At 47.5% G+C, this 15,454-nt stretch overlaps 1 protein-coding gene across 2 annotated transcripts in view; it reads left to right on the top strand.

The window, feature by feature from the left end:
• The window catches only part of ELFN1 (extracellular leucine rich repeat and fibronectin type III domain containing 1), a 125,557-nt gene that overhangs the window by 53,506 nt on the left and 56,597 nt on the right, over nt 1-15,454 (top strand). For both annotated transcript variants that reach the window (XM_068146672.1, XM_068146671.1), the window contains exon 3: nt 14,091-14,225. The gene's annotated coding sequence lies outside the window, so the exon portion shown is untranslated. The remainder of the gene's footprint in view (nt 1-14,090; nt 14,226-15,454) is intronic.

The raw sequence follows: 15,454 nt of genomic DNA, 5'->3' as shown, positions 1-15,454 counted from the left end.
ATCAGGTTGCTCACAGCCACATCCAGCCTTAAAAACCTCTAGGGATGAGGCTTCCACCACCTCCCTGGGCATCCTGTGCCAGTGTCTCACCACCCTCATGGTGAAGAACTTTCTCACATCCAATCTGAATCAACCCACTTCTAGTTTTGCTCCATCCCCCCTAGTCCTATCACTTCCCAACATCCTAAAAAGTCCCTTCCCAGCTTTCTTGTAACCAATGCCCTTAAGAATATTGGAAGGCCACAATAAGGTCTCCTCAGAGCAGGGGAGGATGGGTCTCTTCAAACCTCTTCTCTCTTCTCCTCTCTTCTCTCTTCTCTTCTCCTCTCTTCTCTTTTCTCTTCTCTTCTCTTCTCTTCTCTTCTCTTCTCTTCTCTTCTCTTCTCTTCTCTTCTCTTCTCTTCTCTTCTCTTCTCTTCTCTTCTCTTCTCTTCTCTTCTCTTCTCTTCTCTTCTCTTCTCTTCTCTTCTCTTCTCTTCTCTTCTCTTCTCTTCTCTTCTCTTCTCTTCTCTTCTCTTCTCTTCTCTTCTCTTCTCTTCTCTTCTCTTCTCTTCTCTTCTCTTCTCTTCTCTTCTCTTCTCTTCTCTTCTCTTCTCTTCTCTTCTCTTCTCTTCCTATTTCTCTTCTCTTCTCTTCCTATTTCTCTTCTCCTCCTATTTCCCTTCTCTTCCTATTTTCCTTCTCTTCTCTTTCTATTTATTTCTCTTCTCTTCCTATTATTTCAAGGTCCCTTCCAGTCCCTAACATTCTCTGTGATTCTTGTGTTTTGGTTCTGGAAAGGCTGAAAATGCAGCACTGAGCTGATAGAAGAATCTGTGCCTTACAGGAAATGGCGAGATTTTGACATTTGTTTGCATTCTGAGCAGGATATTAAGTTCATATTAAAATATATTTCAGGGTAATTTGAACGTCATTTCGATAGGAATCTTGGAAGAGTTTATTACGTGATAAAAAAACAGCAATGAAAACTTCTCCTGGAGTCTTGCAAATGAAAAGTTTGTTTTCTAATTCTCTTAAAATGTGATTTATTTATATATATATTTTTTTTGCCAGAACTAATTCATGTCAGGAGAAATGTCAGGTGTGCTGTAATGCAGCGTGCTGGTGGGAAAGTGAGCTAGCAGCCTGCACCGGAGCTCTCAGTGCGCACTTGCAGCCCGGAAAGCCAATCAGATCCTGGGCTGCATCAAGAGAAGTGTGGCCAGCAGGTCAAGGGAGGGGATTCTCCCCCTCTGCTCAGCCCTGGTGAGACCCCACCTGGAGTACTGTGTCCAGTTCTGGAGCCCCTATTACAAGAGGGATATGGATGTGCTGGAAGGTGTCCAGAGAAGGGCCACAAGGATGAGCAGAGGGCTGGAGCACCTCTCCTATGAGGACAGACTGAAGGAGTTGGGGCTGTTCAGTCTGGAGAAGAGAAAGCTCTGAGGTGACCTAATTGTGGCCTTCCAGTATCTGAAGGGGGCCTACAAGAAGGCTGGGGAGGGACTTCTCAGGATCTCAGGTAGTGATAGGACTAGGGGGAATGGAATGAAGCTGGAGGTGGGGACATTCAGGCTGGATGTGAGGAGGAAGTTCTTCACCATGAGAGTGGTGAAACCCTGGAATGGGTTGTCCAGGGAGGTGGTTGGGGCACCATCCCTGGAGGTGTTTAAGCCCAGGCTGGATGAGGCTGTGGCCAGCCTGATCTAGTGTGGGGTGTCCCTGCCCATGGCAGAGGGGTTGGAACTAGATGATCCTTGTGGTCCCTTCCAACCCTGCCTGATACTATGATACTACTATGACACCAGCCTGACTCTAAGAGTTGGCTGATAACCGCCTTTGCCAGGAATTAAATGGGTTTGAGCCCTCTGACCATTGGTATGATGCTGCAGCGTTGGGCTTTTTTGTTTGTAGACTCTTCCCTTCTGAGCTACATCTTCTGATTAAAATCATTTTGCATTTGTTCTGAAAAATTTCCATATTTTTTTGGGTACATTCACATAAACTGCCTCATAAGAAGGCAAGACAGAGTCTTTTATCTCACTGCTCCTTTCATGGAAGTCTCCTTTGGCCATCTTTATTTGTGATTTTTGCTTCCCTCCCCCCCTCCCCCCCTCCTTGATTTTGTATTGAGCTTTCTGTTCAGGCTTTTTGGTATTCAGTCTGCCTTTTGGTTTACAGTGCTCATCTTTGGAGCCCCAAATCTTTGTGTCTCTCTTCAGCAAGGGAGGCAGGTTTTCTCTTAACTGTATTTTCTTCACAGAATTAACAACTCCAAGGACTATGTTTTTTTTTTTCCCTGAGATAAGAGCTTCCACTGCTTCTATCCAGATATCACCATGAGTAATCCTGAGTCATTTAATTTTACATATTCTGAAATGTCTTCTCCAAGATGGTCACACTGAAATGTCTGTTCTCTGGCTAACATAGCACTGAACCCAGATCATCTGGCCCCCAAAGATGTCGTTGTCTGAATGGTTTTGATTGAATATTTCAATGCTGGCCTGGATTGTGATTATTTGCCTTTCAGTTTAAAGATGTAGTCTTCTGCAGAGCTCAATTTCCTTATATATTCACCAACTGTGTTTAAGGACTAGCATTTGGCTAGCACTTTTTCAGGCTCTAAAATAGAAAAGATCTCTCATGTGATGCCTCTCCTTAGGAGATCTCCAACACTTCACAGTCACATTAGCCTGGTTTTAAACACAGGAAGATTGAGGCACAGCTCTCGAAGCTTGTCCCAGGTAACTCAATGGCAGAAGCAGGCAGCAAAAGAGAAACCAAACCAAAAAGGAGGAACCAAACCAAAAAGGAGAAAGCATGCCATCAGTGATATATCTATACTGCTGGCCCTGTTTGGGTCACAGGAGTCTCATTTGTATCACTCTGCTGCAAGAAGCCCGTGTGCCATGCATGTGTCTGTGTTCCTGGACAGACAGACGCATCCTTCATGTGTCTACATTACTGCTGGTATCACACCGTGAACTGAAGATCTTGCTTGACCCTTTCTTGAACACATTCCCTTGAGCACCTTAAGGAAGTATGATCCATCCTGATTTTCCAGAGGAGTCAAGAAAAAAGCAACATTTTTTTTTTCCCCTTCTGACAGGCCTAAGATAATTGGTAGAGAGAACTGAAGCCTCCAAGGCATTTCCCTGGCCCCTAGGAACCCCTTGGCTGCCAGCCATTGGCTCTTTGTCATCAGCTGCATTCTGCTTCTGGCAGTAGTATGCCCCAGGAAAGAGCACAGATCTTTCTCCTTGTAAATTAAAGCTCACAACTCTGAGCAGTTAAAAGTCTTCATCTTTGTCTTTAACTTCATGAATTTTATTCCCACCTTTCCTGCATTTTCATTGGCTTTGGAGAAGGCTCCTGACATACTTTTCATCATTGAGCTGCCCTACTGAACCCATTGCAAACATTTCCTTTAGGAAGCTATTTCTGAATGGCACTCTGGCTTTCCTCTGGTAACTTCTCCCTCCATGTATTTCCCTATTTCTGCCTGATTTTCTCATGCTGATCTTCAGAGTTGCCATGTCTGGTTTTCCTGTAGAATTCCTGGATCTTCAGTCCTGGCTTTTGCACAGATAACCTGGCCCATGGTATATTGGAGGAGTGGAAGCTGGAAAGGGTTTGGGCATGATGGCTCTAAGAGGTGCACAGGTCTTGCTTTTCTGAGAGGACAGAAGCTGGCCCCCAGTGAAGTCATGGCAGTAATAATCTCCTTGATTTCTGGAAGACTCATAGTATGAAGACCCTCTAGAAGACAGTGGGATTATTTTGCAATGTAGATTGCATAGGGTAATAACAGTGCAGGGTCTGACTGGAGGGCTATGGTTGATGGCATTCCCCAGGGGTTAGTACTGGGTCCAAACTTGTTCAACGTATTCATCAATGACCTTGAAGAAGGTACAGAGTGTTGAGCAAGTTGGCTGGTGATACAAAACTGGGAGGAGTGTTAAGACACACCAGAAGGCTGTGCTGCAGTTCAGTGAGACCTGGACATGCTGGAGAATTGGGCAGAGGTGAAACTCATGAAGTCCAGGAAGGGCAAGTGTAGAGTCCTGCACCTGGGGAGGAATAACCCATAACACATTAGTACAGGTTGGGGGTTGACCTGCAGGATTGGATGATAGTCTGTACCTTTTGCATACCATAAATTCATTAGAAGAGATTATCAGACACCAGAGTGTCCTCAGGTCACAGTTAAATATTGTGATCACCACAGTGTGTGTTTATGCTGAGGAGAGTGAACTCATCCTTCATCTCCTGCATGCAGAATGAACTGCTCCTCTTGTGTCTGTTCACTGTAGGTGTTGGCCAAGTGCACCCAACCTACCATTGCCATGACTTGGGCTGCTCTCACCAGTGAGGCACTGCCTGATTTAGCAACGTGAAGGTTAAGTGTCTAGGCTAAGTTCATCATCTAGACTCCTCCATAGTCAGCGGGGAAAGTTCAACACCTCCAGAATGTAATTCATCCCACCCGAAAATAGATGCCTAAGACAAGAAGAATGAATCACTCTCTGGGGGCTGGTGCACATCTCTGTTCAGGGATGATAAAAGAAGTCTAGACAATTACCTTAACCTAGACACCCAGCTGCAAGACACCTTCGGCTGCGTGAGATCTAGCTGTGCATTCAGGTCCCCAAAGACAGATTTCAAACCCCCTGTTAAGATGCAAAGTGGCTTCCTGATTTCCCTGCAGCTTTCAAGCTGAAGTCCCCTTTGACAATCAGACTTCTCCTGTCTCTGTGAGACACATATGGCAGTTTTACCAGCACTGAGGAGCTTTCTAATGAAAGACTTTTTACCCTCAGTCCCATCTGGGAGTTATCCATGAGAAGCTGATGCTGCTTTGAGGAATGGCTCTTTCTGTTACTTGCTGAATCATTGTCACCATTAAATATTGCTGCATAATTTCCTCACAAGGAGCCTGTTCCATGTAGATAATATTCAAAACGTGGTCCCCATTGGTTGCTTTGATTGAACACGTGCCACACAGCGTGTCCTCCACGACCAGGAACACAGCTCTTCAGCTGGTACTTCCAGACACTCACATCTGTGAACTCATTTCTTGTGGTCTGAGATTCATTTCTCATCTTCAGTCTTGCCTTCCCATCAACTCATTTGTAGCATTTGGGAAAAGGCAGACAGGGAAGGCAATGGATGACTGCAGAGCAAAGGGAGAAGACTGTAAGCAATTGCAGTGCACCCACGGAGCCCTGGAGAAGGAGGCTGCAGCAGAGGCCGTTGAGAGGAGTTAGAGTCTCCCACACTGGACAAGCAAAGAGCTGCCATATTCACTGTTGCAGTTCTTCACTGCCCATTTTGCCCCATGGAGGAGCAAAACCAACTGAGTGGCCTAGGGTTTCTTGAACATCAACTGCTCCCCTTTCCAGCCCACGTGTTAGAGCAAAGCCACCTTCAGCTGCCATTTCCACGAAGAGACCAGGCAGCAAATGGAAGCAAGAACAGTCCAACTCCAGCCCCAGGTATTCATGCTTGTTCCCAGGGTGGTGATACCTGTTTGACTGCAGGGCAGATAGGTGAGGATGATGATATCTCCAATGTGACATCCTGGTTCACCAGCAGAGGTGGGCAGACCTGTTGCTCCATGGTCAGCTGGAGGGGGGGAACTGCAGAGTGTCAGTTTGTGTGTCTAAACCTTCCAGGCAAGTTAGAAGGAGAAGAGACTACTCACCTTCAGTGGTTCTGCAGAGAGGTGTTTAAGAAGAGACTGGTTGGGGTGCTTAGTGCCATGGTTTAGTTGATTAGCTAGCATTGGGTGATAGGTTGGACTTGATGATCTCAAAGGTCTTTTCCAACCTGGTTCATTCCATTCCATTCCATTCCATTCCATTCCATTCCATTCCATTCCATCTGTGTTTACCTTGACATACATGAAGAATTAAGTCCTTTCATTCTTGCTTTTAGATTACCTTTTGCCTTTGCTGTTGTAAAAGCTTCAACATAGAAGCACAGTCTCCAAGGAAAATACTGAAACCTTTTGACCATGTTGGTTAGAAGAAAGCATTCTGTTTGTCACTCTCTTGTGTGTGTCTGTGAATCTTCTAGTTGCCAGAAAAAATGATTTGCCCAGTGATGTTACAGGTGTCTCTGTGCCTCCCCTGCCAAGACATCTGCCCACTGCTGCCTGCAGGAGTCCTCAGTGGCGTCCGATCTGAAGCGATGGATGTGTCTGTCTCTGGAGTTCCCTGCTTCAGCCCTTGCTGTGTCAGCTCTGAATGCAGCCTGCCAAGATTCAAGCAAACATTCAAGAATAGGTTGAGGTATTCACCAAGCTCGAACTACTGTACAAGAAATACCCTGGAGCAAAAACAGAGCTATAAGACACCATCACACGGAGACTCTTCCCCCACCCCAGCAGGCACCATGCACCATGCCGTACCAGACAAACTCCTCCAGATAGGATCCAGGCAGAGATGTTTGCTTAACACAGCAGCTCTTTGAAAAGGCAAATAAATGGACAGTGAAGCTACACAGACATGTCACTGTGCAGCGGTTTCCGTTTAGCATTTACGTTCGGTGCCAGGAAACCCTGACTCATGAATATGAAATCAGAAGGAAAGGAGGAAAGCAGTTGTTCATTATCAGAGCTTCAAACTGGGCATGTGGTGGAAATTAGCATTTAAAAACCACGTAGGTTAAAGAGAGAGGGGCTGGCTCCCATAGTCCAGGAGGCTTGAAGACCCCAGCTCTGCAACCAGCAGATGTGCTGTTGTGGGGTGGTCTCGGCTTGCAGGCTTTGCTCACGAGGTGCTACTGCTAGAGAAGAGCCCTGAAGCTCAGGGCAAGCCATGGTGAGCCTCTTGCTTGCGTAGAGGCAAGGGTAAGCAGATCCTGAATATTCCTGGAAATCCTCCAAGTTTAGACTGAGGCAGTGGTGAGCAAAGGCAGGGAAGAAGAGCCACTTAATAATTGTCAGAAACAGGAGAAATAACTGAGAACAGTCTCCAAGGGAGAGGGACAGCATCAGGTAGAAATCCCAGGAAAGGAAGCTCACATCTAATGGAGACTCGGTGGGGTCAAAATGAAGGAGCCCAAGTTCACAATCCCAACCCTTCAGCAGGTGGGATGCCTGCCTTTACTCACACCTGCACCCCAGAGCTGAGAACAGCTTCCATGAGCTTGGTGCAAACCTGGCTCCCCTTAACAAAAGCTGTCTTTCCTCCAGCCATGAAGATGGGACACCATCCTTCTTTCTGCACCTATTTCCCTTTGTAAGAGGTGAGCTTGTTCTGCCTCAAGCTCCCAGCGCCAGGTCTCAAGGATGGATGTGGGGCAGAAGAGCAGATGCTATCACAGCAAGTGTTTTTGATGGTACCAGGAAGGAAGAAGCAAATAGACACTGCTGCAGGATGGCAAGGGCTTGATATTCAAAGCAGCTCTTTGCATATAACTCTGGGAGCAGCTCAAGGCAGCAAGGAATCACGCCATCCCTGCTCTTGTCTTCATCTGAAGCCGCCCAGCTGTGCTCTATAAGTACCCCTCTATTTCCTTCCAGCACCCTTAAAATATTATGAGAGCTAATTATCAGCATGGGGCACATCAGCTCACAGCGACAGCAAATTGTTCAGCAGATACTCCAGACCTGGAGCCTGTGAAATGCCATAGCAGTGGCCACAGGGTGAGCTGGGCAGGCTGTTGGAATGATGGATTTGGTGAGCAAGGAAGTGCACGTGGGACTCAGCAGATCGGCTGGGCTGCTCCTTACCCAAGTGCCCCTTGCCACCTCTGCCACTGGCGACAAGACCTGACCATGGTTGTTTTGCAGACCCAAGCTTTGCCCCAAGGCCAGACCATGGGAAGCTGCCTGGCAGGGTTCTTCAGCCTGTAGTGGCTGTGACAGTTTCAGAGAGTCGTTAGCAAGCAAGGCATGCTTGACGTGAATAATTAAAATACCTGCTGTGCTTTTAAATAGTTCAGAGCCAGCCTTGGAGCTATGTGAGTGATCACTGCTGTCTTTGGAGGAGGCCTAAGGAAAGAGGAGGGAGGAGGGCTGATATCTAATGGGAAATAAAGGGCTTGATGCTTCTTCTGGCAAGAGGAGGGATGGTGCTGGCAGCTTCCATAGTGATGTGGACAGTCCCTACCCCTGTGTGAGGATCAGAGGCTGGCACAGCTCTCTTTGCTGACAAATGGGCATCTCTTGGTACCAATCTCCTCAAAGTCTCCTCCCTGCCAAAAGCCTGAGAGGTGGCTGAGCTCAGCACCCACTCTCTTCCAGCCTCCCCGGGGTTTTCACACTGGTACAGCTCTGAAAAACTCGTGGGATGAAGATGTGGGGCAGGGGGATGAGGATAACACCAGAGCGTTGGGGCAGCAAGTCACAGCTTCGGCGCAGGCAGCGCGGGGCACCTCGCCTGAGCACGCACAGACAGAGGCAGCTGAGGCTGTGCTGCCTTTTCCAAAGCTGCTGTTTCCCCAAGATATCAATTAGACACCGAAATGAAAACAGTTTCTGCATGCACAATTAACAGAGAGTTTCCCGCAGTCTCTCGGCAGCCGGACTCCCTCTGTTCCTCTGATGCTGTCACTACCCCCAGCTGCCTTGGAGTTTTTTATCACAATGGTGTCAAGAGCCCTGGCCCCCACCAGTGAGCTGCTGCATGAGAGGGGAGAAGATAGCAAACACCATGTTGGCATCAGTGCCACTGGAGCGTGGAGCTGGGAAGCTATAAATCATCTCTTCTTGTGACAAAAATGGGTTTCCAGGCAGGGGACAGAGGGGAAAATGACACTCCCCAGGAGTTAGTTTCAGATTGAATTAGGCAATTGGTTGACCATGGATTCCCCCTCCCCCACATATATATATATATTTTGCCATGGAGAGCCTGGGCAAGTCTAACTTGGGGTCACTGTGCAGTGATTTTTTTTTTTCTCTCCATTTCTTTCAGTTCAGCCAACGATCCAAAAAAAATCAGTTATTTTCACAGCTTTGCCATAAATACCTCCCAGGCAAGCAAAAGCAGAGTTTCTAGTAGAGACAAGAAGGGGAAAAAAAAGGCCATTTAGGGACTGGGGCATGGCAGGGTGAGGAGAGAGGGAGGGAGGCAGAGGGTGTGTGCCAGCATCTTCAGAGCAGTGCCTGGAAAGCTTATTGTGGCTTTCCAGTATCTGAAGGGGGCTACAAGAAAGCTGGGGAGGGACTTTTGAGGGTGTCAGGGAGTGATAGGACTGGGGGGGATGGAACAAAACTAGAAATGGATAGATTCAGATTGGATGCTAGGAAGAAGTTCTTCCCCATGAGGGTGATGAGACACTGGCACAGGTTGCCCAGGGAGGTCGTGGAAGCCTCATCCCAGGCCAGGCTGGATGTGGCTCTGGGGAACCTGACCTAGTGTGAGGTGTCCCTGCCCAAGGCAGGGGGGTTGGAACTAGGTGATCCTTGAGGATCCTTCCAACCCTAACGATTCCATGATTCTATATTTGGTCTTTTCCCTTGTCTCATGTGGGCAGTGGGAGCTGCTGCCTGCTCCCCTTGCCCGTGAAAAGCAAGGGCTCCCAAGCTGAAGATCACCAAATTCGTTTTCTTCTCCCTCTATCACAGAGTGTCATCCATCTAAAGATTCCCTTTAATTTAAAGCAGTGTAGAGTTTGAAAAGCCCTTCAAGTTCACTTGGGCTGATGAATTGGTAATTGAGTGTACCTGGGTGTCGGTGCAGTCTTTGCCTCTCTCTGCATTTGTATCAGTCCCTGTTTGTTTTCCTCAGCTGTAAATCACTCAAAGCTTGGAGAGGCTTTTATCAAACCCTGCTAGGAGCCAGTTGCTTTCCCTTTCACAAACACATTGCTGATGCCACGTGGAACCCACTGGCTTTGCTGCTCATTTAAAAACAATGAGTATGTTATCAAAAGGGGGAAAAAAATATTCCTTAGCAACAGGATAAGGAGGAGGAACAGAATTGCTCCTGTTTCTTAGGTGCTTGCTCCTTCACTCTAATATCTGTCCCATCGATCTCCTAATATGCTCTGCTCTGAAAGGCTGATGTATTGTCCTGCACTCTCTTATCTCCCTGCACATCTCAGTCCTCTACAACACACTTTGTTCTTGGTAGGTCAGCTGCTGGCCCTTGGTCCAGCCTCATGTGTCACCTCCTGGGCTGCAAACCAGTGCCCCTTTCTCTGCATGGAGACTTAAGCATGTGGTTTAAGGGAGTCAAGATCTTCATCTTAAGATCTTCTTAACATCTTCAGGTGCTCCAACATGTCCTTGGCGTCCACCTCTCCAGTGGTCTGTGAAGATACTTGGCCTTCTCCATCATCTGTAGAGGGACCACAGCTGGCTCTGCCCCTGCATTACCCCTGTCCAAGATTGATGTTCAGTCCAGTGTTTTACCCTGACAGGTTTGGCAAAAGGGAATTTCAAACAAGAGAGCTAACAGCCCTGATTTGCAATTCTTGGAGCCACTCCAGGCTCTCACCCAATGGAGGAGCTGAAGCTGCACCATGTGCCTGGCATAACCCATTGGTTTCAATTAACTGTTATGGTGCTATGTGCTCAGGGCAAAAACCCCCAACAGCCAGCAACTAGAAGTTACATTTGTTAACAGAAGAGAGGTGAGAACTTTGCATTCTGCCTGTGAAGGTTTCACAAGCATAAAATGAGGTGAAAATTGCCAAATTGATTATTCATCATTTGAGCACAAGCCCTGTGAGGAGAGGCTGAAGGAGCTGGGGTTGTTTAGCCTGGAGAAGAGGAGGCTCAGGGGAGACCTTATTGCTCTCTACAGCTACCTGAAGGGAGGCTGTAGACAGGTGGGTGCTGATCTCTTCTCCCAGGCAGCCAGCACCAGAACAAGAGGACACAGTCTCAAGCTGTGCCAGGGGAGGTTTAAGCTTGAGGTGAGGAGAAAGTTCTTCAAAGAAAGAGTAATTTACCGTTGGAATGTGCTGCCCAGGGAGGTGGTGGAGTCACCATCCCTGGAGGTGTTCAAAAAAGGATTGGATGTGGCACTTGGAGCCACGGTTTAGTTGTCAGGAGGTGTGAGGTATTAGGTTGGACTTGATGATCTCTGTTCCAACCTGGTTGATTCTATGATTCTGTGATTATGAATTGTTCATTCAGCTCTAATTGCTGGGCTGTAGCTGTAGTTAGAAGGGCTGTCTGACACCTTTGTAGTACACAGCTAAGTGTTGGTAGAAATGGCCTCAGGTTCAGTGAAGCTTTTCTTTGGGTGTAATGGTACTACACCTGCCAGCCTTAGCAGGAGAAGTAAATGGTGATGCCTGGCTTCTTATTGCTGCTGTGCAGCCCAGATGGCTAATGGAGAGTGAGTTGTGCCTTTCTGACACCCACTTTCTCTGTAGGAGGAATAATTAAATTCACCTGCAAAATCCCCATCTTCTCATGTATGGCAGCATGCAACTTCCCTGCATCTTAGCTAACTAGATTAGAGATTACAAATGCCAGGGTCACCGATGAGAAAGCACAAGCTGGAAAGGATCTGACTTCACTTTCAGATCCCAGGTGGTATTTACAGGACTTGTGCTTAGGAAAAGAATCCCTTTTTGTTGTTTTTTCCTCTTCTCTTTTTGCTTCTAGCCTGACAAACTTTGTCTGGAAACTCAGAGGAACAAGCCACAGGGAGCCCTGCAGTCAGTCTTCCAGCTGCACTTTCCGAAATGGAGCTCCGCTTTCAAGTCTGGCCAGTTCAGCCTTTCACTTTAGGGAATATGTGCCCATCTCTAAAATACCAGGTTATTTTTCCTCACCCCCATAATATTCTCATCCAACATTCACTCTCCTGGAAATCACCAGCCCAGCATCCGCCCTGCCTGCATTCAGATGCCTGGCGCCGTTCTTGCGCCACTTGCCCTTCTCTTTCCAATTTAGAGATTATATTTCATAACTGACCTCCAACTACCTATTGCCTCCCCATGACACTTCTCACCCTTGTCTGCCTGATTGATTAGTCTATTATGCTCTCCACTCTCCTGACGACTGCAGATTGCCTGGTACCTGTGACAGGCTTGCTTGTTTGGGGTTTTTTTTCTGTCCTGTAATATTTATTCTCAGAGTTTTGCAACACCCTCTGGCTGCCATTCTCTCCCCCCATTCACTGTCCTCCACCTACCTCTCTTGTGAATGCCTAGTTTGGAAAATGGGGAAGAAATATTTTGCAGGGGGGAAAAAAAAGTAAGGGCCACAAGGATGAGCAAAGGGCTGGAGCTCCTCTGCTATGAGGACAGACTGAAGGAGTTGGGGCTGTTCAGTCTGCAGAAGAGAAGGCTCCGAGGTGACCTAATTGTGGCCTTCCAGTATCTGAAGGAGGCTACAAGAAGGCTGGGGAGGGACTGCTCAGGATGTCAGGTAGTGATAGGACTAGGGGGAATGCAATGAAGCTGGAGGTGGGGAGATTCAGGCTGGAGGTGAGGAGGAAGTTCTTCCCCATGAGAGTGGTGAAGCCCTGGAATGGGTTGTCCAGGGAGGTGGTTGTGGCGCCTTCCCTGGAGGTTTTTAAGCCCAGGCTGGATGAGGCTCTGTCCAGCCTGATCTAGTGTGGGGTGTCCCTGCCCATGGCAGGGGGGTTGGAACTAGATGATACTTGTGGTCCCTTCCAACCCTGCCTGATACTATGATTCTGTGAAAGTATTTCCTACTGGGAGTTCATTCACACACACGCTGGTTACAAACAACATTTAAGGTGCTGGTGTTTTCAGTGGGGCTCTTTGTTTTCTTTGCACCATTTGGAGGCAATAAAATGTCACCAGATGAGACTGTGATCAGTGACGTAGCTTGGAAGGCAGCTTTCTCCATGTCCCCACCTGCATAAGTCAATGAAACGGTGGCAGAGCAGGAAGCAATGTTGTGTTTAAAGATATGTGTAGGTAGGAGGGTAAGGAGTAATGGGTATGAACTACAGCACAGGAGGTTCCACCTCAACATGAGGAGGAAATTCTTCACTGTGAGGGTCACAGGGCACTGGAACAGGTTCCCCAGAGAGGTTGTGGAGTCTCCTCTGCAGGCTTTCAAGACCTGTCTGGATGAATTCCTGTGTGCATGTGTGACCTGCTCTAGATTCTATGACCCTGCTCCGGCAGGGGGGGGTTGAACTTGATGATCTCCAGAGGTCCCTTCCGACCCCTAACATCCTGTGATCCTGTGAGGTTCTGCCTCCACCTGGGGAGAGGTCTGGGATGTGTCCCCAATCCATCCATCTCCCTGTGCTTGTCAGAGGTTGTCCAACTCTCTAATACTGTTCCAGGCTTGTCCCAGCTCTGTCCATCACTCTGACGTTTAATTAACTGCCCTGTCCTCCTGGATCTTGCACTGGATTTGTGTTGTCTTCCTGAAATACCACCTAGGTCATGTCTGAACATTACTAACAGGAGGGATAATTAAATGGTTGTCACTAATATTGCTGTTACTGTTACTGTGTTGATGAGAGTAAACCAAGAGGCTGAATATCACAAAGATGAGTTACAATCAGTGTCACTTCTTCCTGCCATGCTGGTTGTCTCACAGCACAGGTGAGCAGGAGCTTGACAGCACAACAGAGCTCTGGGCAGCCAGGCATCCAGAAGTGAAAGAAAAACAGAGAGGAGGTGACAATAAAGTCACACTTAAGATTTAAAAACACATTTATATGACTAATCCTTTGGTGTAAGGGTGATTATGAAGCTTATTAACATGTATCAGTGCTGGGTGGCTGGTGGTGGCAGTGGCTCCCCAATCCTCCAGGAGCTCTGCACTGCTGTCTGTCTTGCACCATCTGCTCTGTGCATGCCCAGAGCTATCTATTTTCCCTGCATCTTTTGCAGTCCCTGTCTGGCATTTGTCCCATTCTTCTTACTTCAGTCCATGGTCCCCTTCCAGCATTTCCTGCAGTCTCTCCTCTGCTGGCAAGTGAATTTCTTTTCCATTTTAGTTACTGCGTTGAGCAGCTGATTTAATTTGGACCTCCCCTGATCCTCTTCCCATTCACATCTGGTCCCTGCGTTTCTGTGTCTGATCCTGAGTAGCTATGTTGTCCCTGGGATGGTTTTGTGTTAATCAAGCTGTCAGTCAACCTTTTATACCCACTGATAAAACTCCCTCTTATGTTTTCTGTTTGTTTTGTGTTCTTTCTTCCTTTCCCTTGCAGTTCAAATACTGTGCTTGGTGACCAGCCTGTGGGATCCTGAATGCTGTGTCCAGTGTGCCTCCCGGCCCCTGCAGACAACAACTAGGAGATGTTCATGACTGTAGCAGGAACCAGTAGTGATACACAGGCACAAAGGTAAGGGGTGACCTTGTCAACTGCATCTCTGGATGGAGAAAAGTAGCTGGTTTGGGCAGCTGGTCATGGGGAAAGGCAGTGGGGATCATGTGGATGGACCGAGTCTCTTTAGCGAGGGTTCACGTACCTGGAAACCCTTCCCAGGAGTGGATTGCAAAAGGGAGCCCCACTGGGTTGATTTCCTGGAGGGAAGAGGCTGGTGCAGCCATGGACAGTGATCTAAGGTTGTGTTTCTCATAATGCTCTTCATGGAGCCTCTTTGAGCACTGGCCAAGCATGGACCTCCCTGGGGAAACCCTGAGTGGCTGAGCTGCAGCTACTGCGCTCCTGAAACTGTGGTGGCAGTGAAAAGTATCATGGCTATAGTTTGTATTTGTATTTTAAGATTGAATAGTCATTCTTCTGCTCAGATTTAAGGAACATTTCCTTGTCCCCCAGAGGTGTAATGTTGTGCTTCCGTGCCACCTTCTACCAAATGGGGTTTCACAAAGCAGGAAGGGAACATCAGGCTCACGTTGGTGCTGGAACTTAGTTTTCTAAGGCGAGGGTTTGCTGTATGTTTCCTGTTGAAATGGCTAACTGTGCTTAGAAAGGCTTCATCCCTCTTTCTCATCTCCACTCTGACATCATGAAAATGGTTTTCATCAATCCTTTGAAAGAAAGAGATAACTTTTGTATGAAACTGCACAGTCGACAGGGTTGAGGGGTGGTTTTTTTTTTGGGTAGTACAGAATTCCTCCCTCCCCCTCCCCCCCCCCCACTGTTATTATTTAAAACATGCTTTCTGAGAGGACAAAAGGGAATAGTTTAATGGAAACAAATTTCTATGGCAAACTGTGGAGCTGGATAATAATAATAATAATAAGAAAGTGTTCCTGTTATTGCTTGGGCAGACAGGTGAATTTGGGATTTGAGTACAAAAGGTGTTAAAAAGTGTGCTGAAACTTCTCCTCAGTGTGCTGTAGAGATTGAAAAGAGCCTTTTTTTTTCTTTGGAGAAAAACTTTCCACCCAGCCTCCATTCCCAGCATTGTCAAGTCTGTAGCAGCAGCATTTCCCCACAGCTATTATCACGTTTTCACCTTTCCTTCTTCCACCTCATTTGTCCTTTGCTGGAGAAGCTGTAGTGCTGGTGAAAGGTGTGCAGGTCTGCAGGCTGGAGCTGGGCTGGAAGGGAGGAGCAGTGGTGCTGGGGGAGCATGGGCATTTCTGGAGGCCAGATGGGACCAG

Source organism: Melanerpes formicivorus, unplaced genomic scaffold (genome assembly GCF_026170545.1).
Source record: "Melanerpes formicivorus ecotype bairdi unplaced genomic scaffold, bMelFor1.0.p_v2 SCAF_14, whole genome shotgun sequence".
Lineage (NCBI taxonomy): Eukaryota > Metazoa > Chordata > Aves > Piciformes > Picidae > Melanerpes > Melanerpes formicivorus.
This window is presented reverse-complemented; position numbering and strand designations above follow the sequence as displayed.